Here is a 13,154-nt window from a genome sequence, read left to right as displayed (position 1 = left end):
TGTTGATTTACAATGTTGTGATAATGTCTTCTGTGCAGCAGAAGATCTGGTTAGGCGTGTTCACACTTGATGCTCTGCTCTGTAGTTGTGTTATTACACATAACAAATTGCTCCCCAGCGAGACAGAGCGGGGGTGGCCCTGAATTTCTCTGAGTCCGTTTTAGCACCGGGCGGACTGATTTGCTCTGTGGGTGAATGACAACAACGAAGAAATTCGGGAGGGTGGGAGAACCCCGACAGTCTCTGGGGAGCTGCTCTTCTGTCCGGGAGTGTGTCAACTTGCAGGTGTGCACATGGCCGTGTAAAAAGCACCGATGTCCAGTTTTTTTCTATTAATTTGCAGGTGTCCTCTGTTAAGTAGTTTTACCTCTTTGCACCTCATTCATTCCATCCACAGTTACTCTGCATCATTACTTGCCGTGAAGGAATCAGCGGAGCCAGTGGATGTGAAAGTTCCTAAAAAGTGTACTCTGTCTCTTTCCACCATGTTTACATTATTTATGCTTAAGCTAAATACTGAGAGGACGTGTTTTCTAGTTGGAAAGTAGACACTGCCTGTTCCCACTCTTCAATCTCTTGCTAAAATCTGGGTAATCCCTTTTTTTTTAAGGCCATTCCTGTGGCATATGGAGGGTCCCAGGCTAGGGGTTGAATGGGAGCTGCAGCTGCCGGCCTACCCCACAGCCACAGCCACGCAGGATCCGAGCAACATCTGCAACCCACACCCCAGCTCACGTCGATGCCAGATCCTTAACCCACTGAGCGAGGGGAGGGGTGGAACCCGTGTCCTCGTGGATGCTAGCTGGGTTCGTTTCTGCTGAGCCACAGTGGGAACTCCCAGTGTGATCAGTTTTATCTTGCGTTTTGTCCTTGGGACAGAAGTCTCAGGGACCAGCCTGCGTTAGAGAGACCCTGGTGGGTGTTGACCGGATGTCCCTGTAAGTTTAAGTAACATGCGCTTGGCTTTTCATGTCCAGTGCTTCTTTGGAAAACTTAGCATTTGTTGGGCATAAGTGTTACTTGTTCTTTTAATCCGAATGTTTTGGCAAACACAGTGGCTAGAGACTGCGGCTTTTAGACACAGGTAAACTGTGTCAGGAGCACCGTTTCACGCCCCTGAGCCTCAGTTTCTTTATCCGTGAAACTGGGATAATTTCTACCTTGTGAAGTGAGTATAAGGATTAGGAAGAGTCATGAAGTGCCTTACGCAGTGGTTGAGAGTTCATTATAGCTGCTGTTTATTGTTATTCTCCAGTCTAATCATGGTTTCAGCAGAGGCTTCAAGTCCTTGGAAGCAGGAATTTGACTTTATTTGTATTTTCATTTTTCTCAGCATCAGGCACACACAGTACCTTACTCATAGTTGCCATTAATTGCATTTTAAAATTGAATTTTCTTCTATGATATCTCATGTTTTAAAGTTAAGAATACTTTATCAAATTATAAATAATTCATATTTTTAAGAAAAAAATAAAAGCATTGAATTCCTGTTTAGAAACTGTTTTCAGTTTTCTGTATATTCTTCAATATTGTTTTCCACTTTTTCTTTAATGCAGCATGTAAAGGGATCATGACTGCCGATAATAGAAAAATTTATGTAACAAAGCTGCAAATCAATATTGAGGATATTTTCAACGTTTAATTTTTTTCTCAATATACTTTGAAATGCTCATGTTATTTATTTTAAATAAATTTAAGCATTTTGAGCAGAGATGCCATTCACATTAAAAACATCCACCAACAAAACAACACGTGAATCCTGCGCCTGTGTGGAATTCTTCCAGAGCAGGGTTGCATGTTCCCTTCTTGGGTGTCTTCTGTTTTGACCATTTAATCTCATGCCAGTGTTAAAAAAAGGTTTGTTTCTCTCTCTTGAATCTGTGGATGTGGAACTCAGACTGGGAGGAAGCCCATGTGGAGGGCCAACTACTAGTTATACTCGAATTTCTTTCTTTCTCTCTCTTTTCTTTTTTTCTTTTTAGGGCTGCACCACGGAATATGGAGGTTCCTAGGCTAGGGGTCGAATCGGAGCTGTAGCTGCTGGCCCACCCCACAGCCACAGCAACTGGGATCCGAGCCATGTCTTTAACCTACACCACAGCTCACGGCAATGCTGGATCCTTCACCCACTGAGCGAGGCCAGGGATCGAACCTGCATCCTCATGGGATATTAGTCGGGTTCTTTATGGCTGAGCCACGACGGGAACTCCCTGTAATTGGATTTCTGACTGCCTGGAGGAGTCGTCCTCTAGTCCCTCATTGTCCAAGGGTCGGTTGTAAACAGATGGAATAATTTATCCAGTAATATGTTTTCAAATGTAAACTGAAGTTTAACTCATGAAACTAGATGTGGCAATTACTCTGCTTCCATCCTGCATTGACTGATAATAACCGAAACTAACACCAGCAAAGGACCCTCAGACGCCGTGGTGTGCAGGTTGGTGGTTTTGCTTTGATTTGTTTTGTTTTCTTTTTTGGCCACCTCGGGGCGTATGAGTTCCCAGGCAGTTTGGTTCTGTTTCTGCATCATAGGCTGTCATCAGAACACATGGACCACTCCTGATTGACAGGCATCCAGACAGGTTGCCATGGTGACAGATTCCAGGTACAAAGTATATAAGGAGGTGAAATGATAACCTTGAAAAGTTTTTTCAGAGTCTTTAAGAATCAAGTATAATTTGATTAACAAGTGCGCTATCAGTAAAAAAATTTCTTGGATAAGATTTTTAGCATATATGTTAATTGGTTTAGGACATGTTCCCTCACCTTGTAGAGGCGCATTTTATGCATTTTTTTGTGACCAACTTATGCATGATTAGATCAGGCTGAAGTCACTTCACCTGCATGTTGAAGGCAACATGGGACCAAACCTCAAAACCTGTTGAGCATTGTGTTAAATGCTGTCAGTGTGATGGAAAGATAGCAGATTTTGTCTGCCTTTGAAGCCTTTATATTTCACCTCATGGGAAAAGCAAGAGAGAGAAAGACTCTGGCCACACACGACTAGTGCTCACGTCTGTTTACATTTACTCTTGGGATGTAAGAAACTTAACAACGTATGCTTGAGTGTTGCTTGTTCTGTTAAAATCTTGATGTTTATAAATCAAAACATTTAGAACGTAAGTGTAAGTGGAGACTCTGCAGTCTAGTGTCTGATGTGGCCGTGGAAGGTGGGGGATTGTCTTTGCCGGCTGTTGCCCTGCCCTAGGCTGGAATTAACGTGAGGCAGCCTCAGCCAGCAGAGCTCCGTTAAGAGCGCTGGGCCCTTGAGCCAGGAATAGCAGTGCTCAGGTGAGAAAAAGTGGCCTCTGTATCTTTAGGTGATGGCTTGTCTCACCAGGTGTGAGTGCTGGGGGCTGCTTTCCTCCCCGAGGCCATACCTCCTTTGAGCTGCAGGGCCCGCCCCTTCCCCCTCCTGGAGAAAGAAGACTCCTACTTCTTCACTTCCAGCCCCACCTTCCACTCTTTTCCTCATGCTTTATCTCTGCTTGGTGCACAAGACTCCTCTTCTGAGAAACTCTTAAATTGCCTTCTCTGGTCCTTTCCTAACGCTGTCTTCTTTGGGCAATTGCGTGCTATTTTAATCGTGTCATTTTTTTTCTGAGGACCTCTAAGTCATGTTGCATGTGCAGTCAAGTTTCAACACAATTCTCTCTTGCATGCCTGCTGTTTCTTTTTCCTACGAGGTGGAAGTGCCTTGTGTAGGGGCCATATCTTATGCTCAGGGAGCACAAATTGTTCCTAAAATCCTTTTTTTTTTGGCTGTGCCTGTGGCGTGTGTAAATTCCCAGGCCAGGGTTTGAACCTGTGTCACAGCAGTGACCTGAGGTGATGCAGTTTTCTTGTCATTATGGCTCCACCTCAAATCTTACTGTGGAATCAAAACTTCATAGGAGGAGCTCCCTGGTGCCTCAGTGTGTTAGGGACCCAGTGTTGTCACTGTAGTGGCTCAGATCGCTGCTGTGGGATGGGTTTGATCCCTCGCCTGGGAACTTCTGCATGCTGCAGGTGCAGCCAAAAAAAAAAAAGAAATGGGCTTTTCCTATTGTGTGAACCTCTGCTTCAGCCAGGCTGCCTAAGCTGGGAAAGGGTGGGCCTCGTGCCAGACAAGATCAGGAAGGAAAAAGTGACTGGTTGATATGTTTTTAGCTGTCAAATGAGTGATAAAACAGTGCAACTTTTTAAAGAAAGAATCAAAGTAATGGATTATATGAATTGACATAAATCATATGCAAGCGATTTAACATACTTAACAAATGCTGAGCTCAGAACAAATGCCAAGGCATTTTCCATCACCTGCAGCCACTGATGAATGCACCATTTAAGCATCTTGCTGGAATCAAATGCATGCACAAATCCAAAACAGTTGTTGACTCTCGTTGTGTGCTTTATTGTGCACACAGGAGAGGGATTTCATTTCATTACCACTTGCCAGAAATGCCGGTAGAGCCTGGGAGCTTTTGATCTAGCTTGTCCCTGACTCAGGATTTTCGTGACCGAATGAAAATGGCATTGATTCTTTGATGGATTTTTTGAAATTCATTGCCTTTCCAGCATCGTCACTCTTGTTTCTCGTTGTTGTCGTGATACCACTCTGCCACTACAGCTAAGTGTTTTATTGCTTCTTGGAGAGACGAGGTTAATATTGAGCCCCACTGGAGTGTGAAAGCCAAGTGTAAGCCGTCAGTGATGCTGAGTGGGATATGGTAAATTAAATATTAAGAAACACACTTTTTGGAGAATCATGTGGCTTTAGAAAAATCAGGCTTGTCTCCTCTATCCATAGGAAATACATCTGGATTTAAGCGAAAGGAGAAACGTCCCCTTTAGAAAAGAGGAGGTGTTTCACCTTGAACACAGTGGCGGACATACATTCTGTGTGATGCTCTCAAGAGTAAAACAGACGGCGTCGTGTTGATGTTTGATGGTAGAAAGACACGGACGAATCCATTTATCTTTTCCTACAGTGGGCGCCACTGAAACACTTTTGTCGAATTCATGCCAATTTTAGAAATTGCCTTTACGGGAGTTCCCGTCGTGGCGCAGCGGTTGGCGAATCCGACTAGGAACCATGAGGTTGCGGGTTCGATCCCTGCCCTTGCTCAGTGGGTTAACGATCCGGCGTTGCCGTGAGCTGTGGTGTAGGTTGCAGACGCGGCTCGGATCCCGCGTTGCTGTGGCTCAGGCGTAGGCCGGTGGCTACAGCTCCGATTCGACCCCTAGCCTGGGAACCTCCATATGCCGCGGGAGCGGCCCAAGAAATGGCAAAAAGACAAAAAAAAAAAAAAAAAAAAAAAAAAAAGAAGAAATTGCCTTTACGGACCTGAAGGGGGAAAGGAAGTGGCTCCCGTCTGGTCTAGAAACGCGGCGAGTCGGAAGAGCACAGAAGAGAACGGGCGCTGGGGATCCGCTGCCCCCAGGTGACGGTGTGGTATCCTGGGATTTGCCGAGAGTGGAGTTAGGTGTCCTCGCTCCATGGGCTGCGTGAGGATGTGGGTCACGGGTGTGTTCATTAACTCACTTGCGGGGCTCATTTCATAACGTTTACATCTATGAGATCGTCCTTAGAGAACGTGGGGGGGTGGAGTTCCCGTTGTGGCTCAGCAGATTAAGGACCTGATGTTGTCTCCGTCAGGATGTGGGTTCCACCCCTGGCCTCGCTCGGTGGGTTAAGGATCCGGCATTGCTGTGAGCTGTGGTATAGGCTGCAGATGCAGCTGCATCCAGCGTTGCTGTAGCTGTGGCATAGACAGCATGGCGTTGTGTCACTTAAATATGTTTCGCTTCTCAGTCGCACCCCAATAAAGCTGGAGGAAAAGACCAGCAAACCTGGGCCAGTTTCCACCGCCAGCAGCTGCATCCTGGGAACTTCCCAACTTTGCCTCCGGTTTCTAGGCTACGGACTCGAGACGCCCTCCCAGCGCCCCTTCTGCTCCAGCGCCCTCTCCCAGCCTGTGCTGGCAGTGGCCTGGGCGCCGTCCCCACCCCCTCTGCAGACTCTCCCACTCTGGGCAGAGGGCCCAGTGGAGGTGGCGCTCGGGGAATGTGTTGCTGCCGGGCTCTCTGTCTCTCAGATTTCTTTGTTGACCTTGACACCGTGAAAGGGAAGGAAGTGACCTGGATGAAACCAGGTGCCAGGTGGGCGCACTGCTCCTCACCAGCCTGTGGTTGGCCGTCCCTTTGTTAGTTTTTTCCCTTCACCCGGGGTCTGCAGCGTGGTCTGTTACAGAAAATTGATTTTAGCAGATGAACCAGCTGCTAGGACACAGACAAGGACACCCTGGGAATTTGCTGTGAGCATACCCTTAATTCAGAGTGCCAGCAGAGGTGCCTTTGTGGGGTCTTTATAGCACTCGGTGCCCAAGGCGCAGGGACAGCGCAGAGGGAGAAGCAGTGACCCTTCCTGGACCAGCGTGTTGGCCTCTGAGCTGTGGGTCTGGCCCAGGGGAGGGGGGGAGGCATCGTCATCCATTTCTTGTCTCCTGTGTGGTTACGTGGTCACGATCTCTGGGTCTCGGGTGGAGGTTTTACTGAAATCTGACCACGGAATCCACGAGCCGTTGCAGTAGCAAAAGGAAAGCCTTTCATTCGTAGTCACCTTGTTTTTCACATGTGACATAGAGATGCTGTTGTAACTTTTAAAGCATATGAATGATGTTTAATTATGAGAACTATGTGGTCTGCCTACAGTGTTTTTAGAAGGTCCCGACCAACCTAGGGTTTAGGTCTGTGTAACGTAGACAGGGCCATAAATCCCATTTTTGGAAACAAAAAAAGTAGCATTTAAGATTTTCCCTTCTGGGAGAGTTAAATGAGAAACCTTTCCTGGCTGCCTACCCCCCATTCTGGGAAAGTACTTTTGGGTGAACTCAGCCAAGTGAAATTGATAGCCGCATGTTTTTGGAGAAAAAAAATACCTTTTCCCATGAACAGCTTAGAGGAACAAAAATCAGAAACATGAGGGGGCGGGGCTGGAAGGGCCACGGCGCTTCGAATTGACCCACGAGATTGTCTAGGGCCTTTCCCCTGATTCCACGCCTCTGCTGTGAATCTGGCGGCTTTTCCCCAAGAGGGAGCGACACTGAGAAGGAGCGAGGTCGGCTGTACCGAGGTTGGAGAAGCCGGCTCTGAGACCGCGTAGTATCGCTTCACGTCGAGGAGGCACGGTTCTCCGTTACTCATCGTCAGGGTTTGTCTGTGGATATTTGCAGGAGGAGAATCCATGACCTTGTGAAGAACAGTTCTCTGAACAAACGCACGTTTCTGCTTGTAAACAGAGTGAGAAGGAAAAGCTAGGCTTTTTTTTTTTTTGAAGTTGTAATATATCAAAAAGCAGATGCACATCTCATGCTGAAATGCAGGCAGTCGTGCATTTCACAAATTGGCAGATATTGTAGGCACGGGACACGCAGGAATTTGAGCAAATTGTGCATGTATGTGGGGAGCAGTGAGAGGCTCCGGGACATCCTGCTTCCATCCCCGTGTCAGAAGCCTCTGTTTGGCTCAGCATCTCTGTCGCTGCTGTCCAGTCACGTATCACAGAGTCTGTGTGCACCTCCTCCTGCTGCGTGAGCCTGTATCAGGCCAGCCCTGGCTCCCTGCCCTGGCCAGTGATTGGTCCGTGGAATAGCCTGGGTCTACAGGATCTTTACCTTCTGAGCCAGAAGCACCCAGAAGTGATTCTTCTCCATTCTTTCATGATACAGAGGAAGAGGTGGAAAGCGCTCTTTGCCTCTTTCAATATTGTAATTTTTAGTAATTTCCATATCACACTAGAAATATTTTAAGCCAATTTCAAATATCCAGTGAGGGTATACTCTGCGTTCAGTAGCTTTCGGGTGTAAAAGACTCCTTGCAAAGTTCAGACGCAGAAAGATGCAGCAAGATGCAGCCTGGCCGTGAATGGCTGCTCTCCTGAGTCTGGCAGAAAGGCTGCAGGCGTGGGGAGGGGAGGCTGCGGAGGCAGAGGGAGTTGGCGCCGTGTTGTTCCTGCAGAGTTTCTCTTCTTGCTTTTGCTGTATGTAAAAATATGCACTGGAAACCCAAAGGTCAGATTAAAAATGAAAATAATAAAAGCTGTGTGCATAGGCGAAGCTGGTGACTTCTTTCCCTAAATTCTAGTTCGGAAATTCTCCTTGCAAACAGTGAGCTTTAAAGTTGTAGCTGAGTTTATTTTCGGTCTTGGAGGTTTGATAATGGGCTCAGGGACCACTCAGAGCAAACGCATAAGCATCTATTCTTTGTAATATCTTGGATGAATTCAGTGGTACTCTATCAAATTTTTTTTTTTTTTGGTCTTTTTAAGGCTGCTTCCGTGGCATATGGAGGTTCCCAGGCTAGGGGTCGAATTGGAGCTGTAGCTGCTGGCCTACACCACAGCCATAGCAACGCCAGATCTAGCCCTCGTCTGGGACCTACACCACAGCTCACGGCAATGCTGGATCTTAACCTACTGAGCGAGGCCAGGGATTGAACCCTCCACCTCATGGTTCCTAGTCGGATTCGTTTCCTTTGTGCCATGACGGGAACTCCTATTTATTCATTTAAAAATAGCTATAATAAGTCAATAATATTTTTCTGTAACATTTTTCATGAAAAAAATTGTCAAAACAAGCAATCAGTGAGCAGAGTGGCATGTGTTACCTTCTGGCGGGTCTCTGTAGCTATCTGGTCCAACAGCAGGCAGCTGGATTTCATATCTGCTTCTGCATCAGTTTGTTGCTGTAGGATGTTTTGGAAGAAGTAGATGAAGAAACTCCAGCCTCGCGTAGATATGTACTTGGAAAAGAGAGGAGTGTTTTCAGAGCTTTTTCAGATTATTGTGGATATTCTTTGATACTACCCCAAAACTCAACAAGGGATAATTTCTTAAGGGTAAACTGCAGTTTGGAATCAGAAATCCTATCGGTGAATTTTTAATTTTTTGTTCCATTAAAATCCGTTGTAATATCTTGCACTTTGAATAGATTGTTAGACATGCATGATTTTGCAAGAGGGTGCATTGGTGATTCGGGAAGTATTGGTTCAGCAGGTTATGACAATATCAACACAATTACATAATATTTTTTAACAAAGATCACATGCATTAATATTTACAGGAATCATTTTAGGAAATACTTTCGGTATTGGGGAGCTGTCAGACACTGAGAGATTTTTTCACTGAAGGTATAGCCTTGTTTTGTTCATTAAAGCGTCTGCCCTGCACCCCTGGCTGAATAAGTGGTTTGCTGTGCATCCTTTCAAGTCGAGCAGTGGTCCATCAGGCAGAGGCTCCAGGCAGGTGCATGAGGCAGAGGCTCTAGGCAGGTGCCTGAGGCAGAGGCTCCAGGCAGATGCTCGAGGCAGGTGGCCAGCCTGGCCTCTCCTGGACCGTCCAGAGACGATTGTGGTTCTGTGATGGCAGCCAGAGGGCCTCCTGTGTTCTTAGTTCCTCACACAGAGTGTTCAGACGTGCACTCAAGGTCAATATTTATAACGTGAGTCATTTCCGCTCCTTTATCAGAGACACTTTCAGTGACACAGGCGTTTTTTACCCTCAAGTTGCAAGGGCCCATCCCGAGGAGTTCGATGTTGAGAGGTGCGGCTGCTCTCAGGCTCGTCTCTTGCGGTTTTACCTCTGCTGTTCTCGTGCCGTTAGTGTGCCGGTGTCACCGGGGGTGAGGCCCGCAGGGCGCAGTTTTCCTGTGACGCGTTGGACTGCACTGACCCCCTGGAAGGCACTGTGGCCCTGGGATCGGGACCACCTCTTGGGAACCAGTGTCAGACGCGGTGATGCGACAGTGTTTCCGTTCATTTCCTGCAGAAGGTTCCCCTGTGATTCCAGCCGCATCACATGGGAGCCCAGGGCGGAGGGGCTGGAGCCCCGGGCCCTGGGCGGAGCTGCGGGAGCCGAGAGCACTGCCCCCTCGTTCGGTGACCTGTCCCAGGCTGTGGTCCCCTCAGCCACATGTGGGTCACGGGAGCGGGTGGGTTACAGTGAGGGGAGAACGAGGTGACTCGAGAACTGTGCTGGGCGCAATGAGAGACCAGGAATCACTGGCCAGTGTTAGGCTTTAACAGGCAAATCAAAGATGTCAGGAGTGAGGTCCCATTTCCGGCCTCCGGCTCAGCGGCTCCTTCTAGTTGGGCTCCTTTCCCTCAAGCCCCCAAGGAACGACCGTCCGTGCTTCCTGCGTGACCGCAGCCTCCATCCTTCTCGACGGTGTCTTCTGTCCTCAGCTCTTGAGGGTCCGGGCGCCGTGGCCCCTCTCCACCTCCCTGGTGTCATCAGTCGCTCCCCGCTTTCTTACGCTTTCTCTCCGTGGAGCAGAGGTGTCACCTTTGAGCGCTGTCCCTGGCCCTCCCGGTGCTGGTGGCAGTTCCCTTGTCACCTCACCTGTATTCACTGACCTGTGTGGAGGTAACGTATTCTCCGCCATGAATCAGTAATGTGGGTAACTGAAAATCAAGGGACTCCCCCAACCGCCTCACCTGCGCGACTGTCCCTGCGCCCCAGGGAAGCACGGACACAGCCAGTCGCAAGCTGTGCACCTGTTATTCCACCTGCTTCCCCTCCGAAGGCGTTTCGGGCGGGAGCGTGAGGTTAAGGGCAGGTTTCCCCAGGAGCTGCACGGATGGGACCAGGGCCCGGCGAGGGGCCGCGTGTGTGTGCTGGGAGCAGGATCCACTGAGTTTTCCTGGTGTCGGCAGGGACCAGTCTGCTCCCTCCTGGTGGACGAGGTGAGAGCGTGAGAAGAGTGGACGTGAAGAAAACCCACCGCTGCTGCTTTATTCTCTCTGTTCTTAGTCCTGCGACTGAGAAGGGCGCTTCTGGAGCATCCGCCTCCGGAGGGGCGAGGGGAGCTGGGTGAGGAGAAGCTTCCTCGACGCCTGTGTCAGCTGCCAGTGACCCGAAACGCAGCCGAAAGACTGGGTCGTCTCCTGCCTGTGTTTCCAGCCCAGGGCTTCTGTGAAGTGTTTTATGACATCTTAAGGGAAGTGATGAGGCTTTTTGCAGATAGATCTTCAGTGTTTCATGTTTGAGGTGATGATAAGGATTTCTAGACTGCTCTCCACACACTTTCAATGGTGCTGCCTGCTCAGCTGAACAGTTTGGAGAACAGTTTGATAAAATGCAAATACAGGAGTTCCCGTCGTGGGGCTGCGGAAATGAATCCTACTGGGAACCATGAGGTTGCGGGTTTGACCCCTGGCCTCACTTAGTGGGTTAAGGACCTGGCGTTGCTGTGGCTGTGGTGCAGGCCGGTGGCTGCAGCTCTGATTTGGACCCCTAGCCTGGGAACCTCCATGTGCCATGGGTGCAGCCCTAAAAAGCAAAAAGAAAAAAGAAAGAAAAAAGCAAACACAGCAGTCCCGCACTTACCCTCATTTTTAAGCAGTAAAAGCACTTTTTGTCACATGGTTTTTCTGCATCTCTCGAGACAGATGTGTGGTTTTCTCTTTTAGTCTGTTGAGGTGAGTTGATTGACTTTCAAACGTTGAAGTAGGTTGGACTGCCTGGGTAAACCTCGCTTGCTCATCACGGACAGTCATTCTTCCCATGCAGTTGGATTCGGTGGGTTAGTATTTTATGAAGGAGCCTCTTGTCTGTTTCCAAGACGTATCCGTCTGCCGTTTTCATTGCCGGAATGTCTCTGGTTTGAGGGCAGGGTGATGCCGGCCCCCTGAGAGGTTTTTCTCCTGGTCAGACTGGACTTAGGGGTTTGGAAAGGCCTCGGAGGTGGAGGGAGGATCCCTGTCGCGTGGCACCAGGGGAAACCCACCCACGTTCCTCATGGCGTTGACCTTCGTTCCTCGTCTATTGGGCATCAGAGTTCCACGCTGTAGACGCTCTCTTCCTCCCTTTCCTGACTCTGTTCGTCGGAAGCACGGCACTAAGGCAAGACTCCAAAAGGCGGTGGGCCGAAAATTACCCCTCCCCTTCCGTGGCAGGGAGCTTGATCTCTGTACATCTGTTCTTTGGGGGTCTCCTCTGGGCATGTTTGTTTTTTATGTCCAATTTATTTATTTCTACAAGCATTTATTCATAGCATTATGGAGTCCTGTATATGTATATGTATTTCTCTTTTGGGTTACAATCCAGTATTACCTTTGTTCCTATCATTATGGACTCACGTACATCTTGCTGTTGTTCTGGTTGTTCCTGTTTGGTCTTTGGTGTCCCTTCAGCTTGGCTCCTGTGTTCCTTTGACCTGTGCCTTTGACACCTTTTGTTATTTTAAGAATTTCCGGAGTTCCTGTCGTGGCGCAGTGGTTAACGAATCCGACTAGGAACCATGAGGTTGCGGGTTCGATCCCTGGTCTTGCTCAGTGGGTTAACGATCCGGCGTTGCCGTGAGCTGTGGTGTAGGTTGCAGACGCGGCTCGGATCCCGCGTTGCTGTGGCTCTGGCATAGGCCGGTGGCTACAGCTCCGATTCAACCCCTAGCCTGGGAACCTCCATATGCCGCGGGAGCGGCCCAAGAAATAGCAACAATAACAACAACAACAACAACAACAACAAAAAAGACAAAAGACAAAAAAAAAAAAAAAAAAAAGAATTTCCTCTGTTTCTGTGACTCCAGGATTCTCCAGGCTCCTCTTGTACGCCCTCCGCCGTAGAACCCGCCTTTTAGCCAAGGAGCCCGGGCTGTATGTGCTTACACACCCCCTGGGCTCACTGAAACTTTTGGCGGAAGTCCTCTGACCCCCTGGCTGGCGGGCACCTCCTCTCGTGCTCTGCCCCAGGGCAGCCAGTGCTCAGCCCCACACCTCCTTGGAGGAGTCCGTCTGTCCTTAGAGTTCAGCCTAGGTGGTTGCCCTGTGACCCCGACTCTCTGATGACATCAAGATGGTTTTAATTTGTCAATTATCTAGCTTTTTCTTGCTCGGGTGGGAGTGACTCTCTGCAGGGACTCTCTTGGAAGCTGGGCCATCTTTGCACAGGAAATGTTTGGGAGGACAAGATGGTGCTGGAAAACTCGGAGTGACCATGAGAACTAGTAGGTCCTGGTCTCCGGTTTGGTCCCTGAACTGCCCCGAGTTAAAGAGTCCAGCAGACAAGGGCTGGGCCCTGAAGCCAGACTGGGGGAGCTTATTTGGTCCATGCTTCCTTCGTCCTTGACTCCCTGGCCAGGCCGGAGGAAGGCTGACCCATGCTGGACCTGGAGCGATGG

At 48.9% G+C, this 13,154-nt stretch overlaps 1 protein-coding gene across 4 annotated transcripts in view; it reads left to right on the top strand.

Moving 5' to 3' along the window:
* Positions 1–13,154, top strand: part of DCDC2C (doublecortin domain containing 2C) — a 115,488-nt gene that overhangs the window by 69,019 nt on the left and 33,315 nt on the right. The window lies entirely within an intron of this gene.

Source organism: Sus scrofa, chromosome 3 (genome assembly GCF_054392235.1).
Source record: "Sus scrofa isolate SSC_HxYL_T2T_F1_AM1 chromosome 3, Sscrofa_HxYL_maternal_Yorkshire_Landrace_v2.0, whole genome shotgun sequence".
NCBI lineage: Eukaryota > Metazoa > Chordata > Mammalia > Artiodactyla > Suidae > Sus > Sus scrofa.
This window is presented reverse-complemented; position numbering and strand designations above follow the sequence as displayed.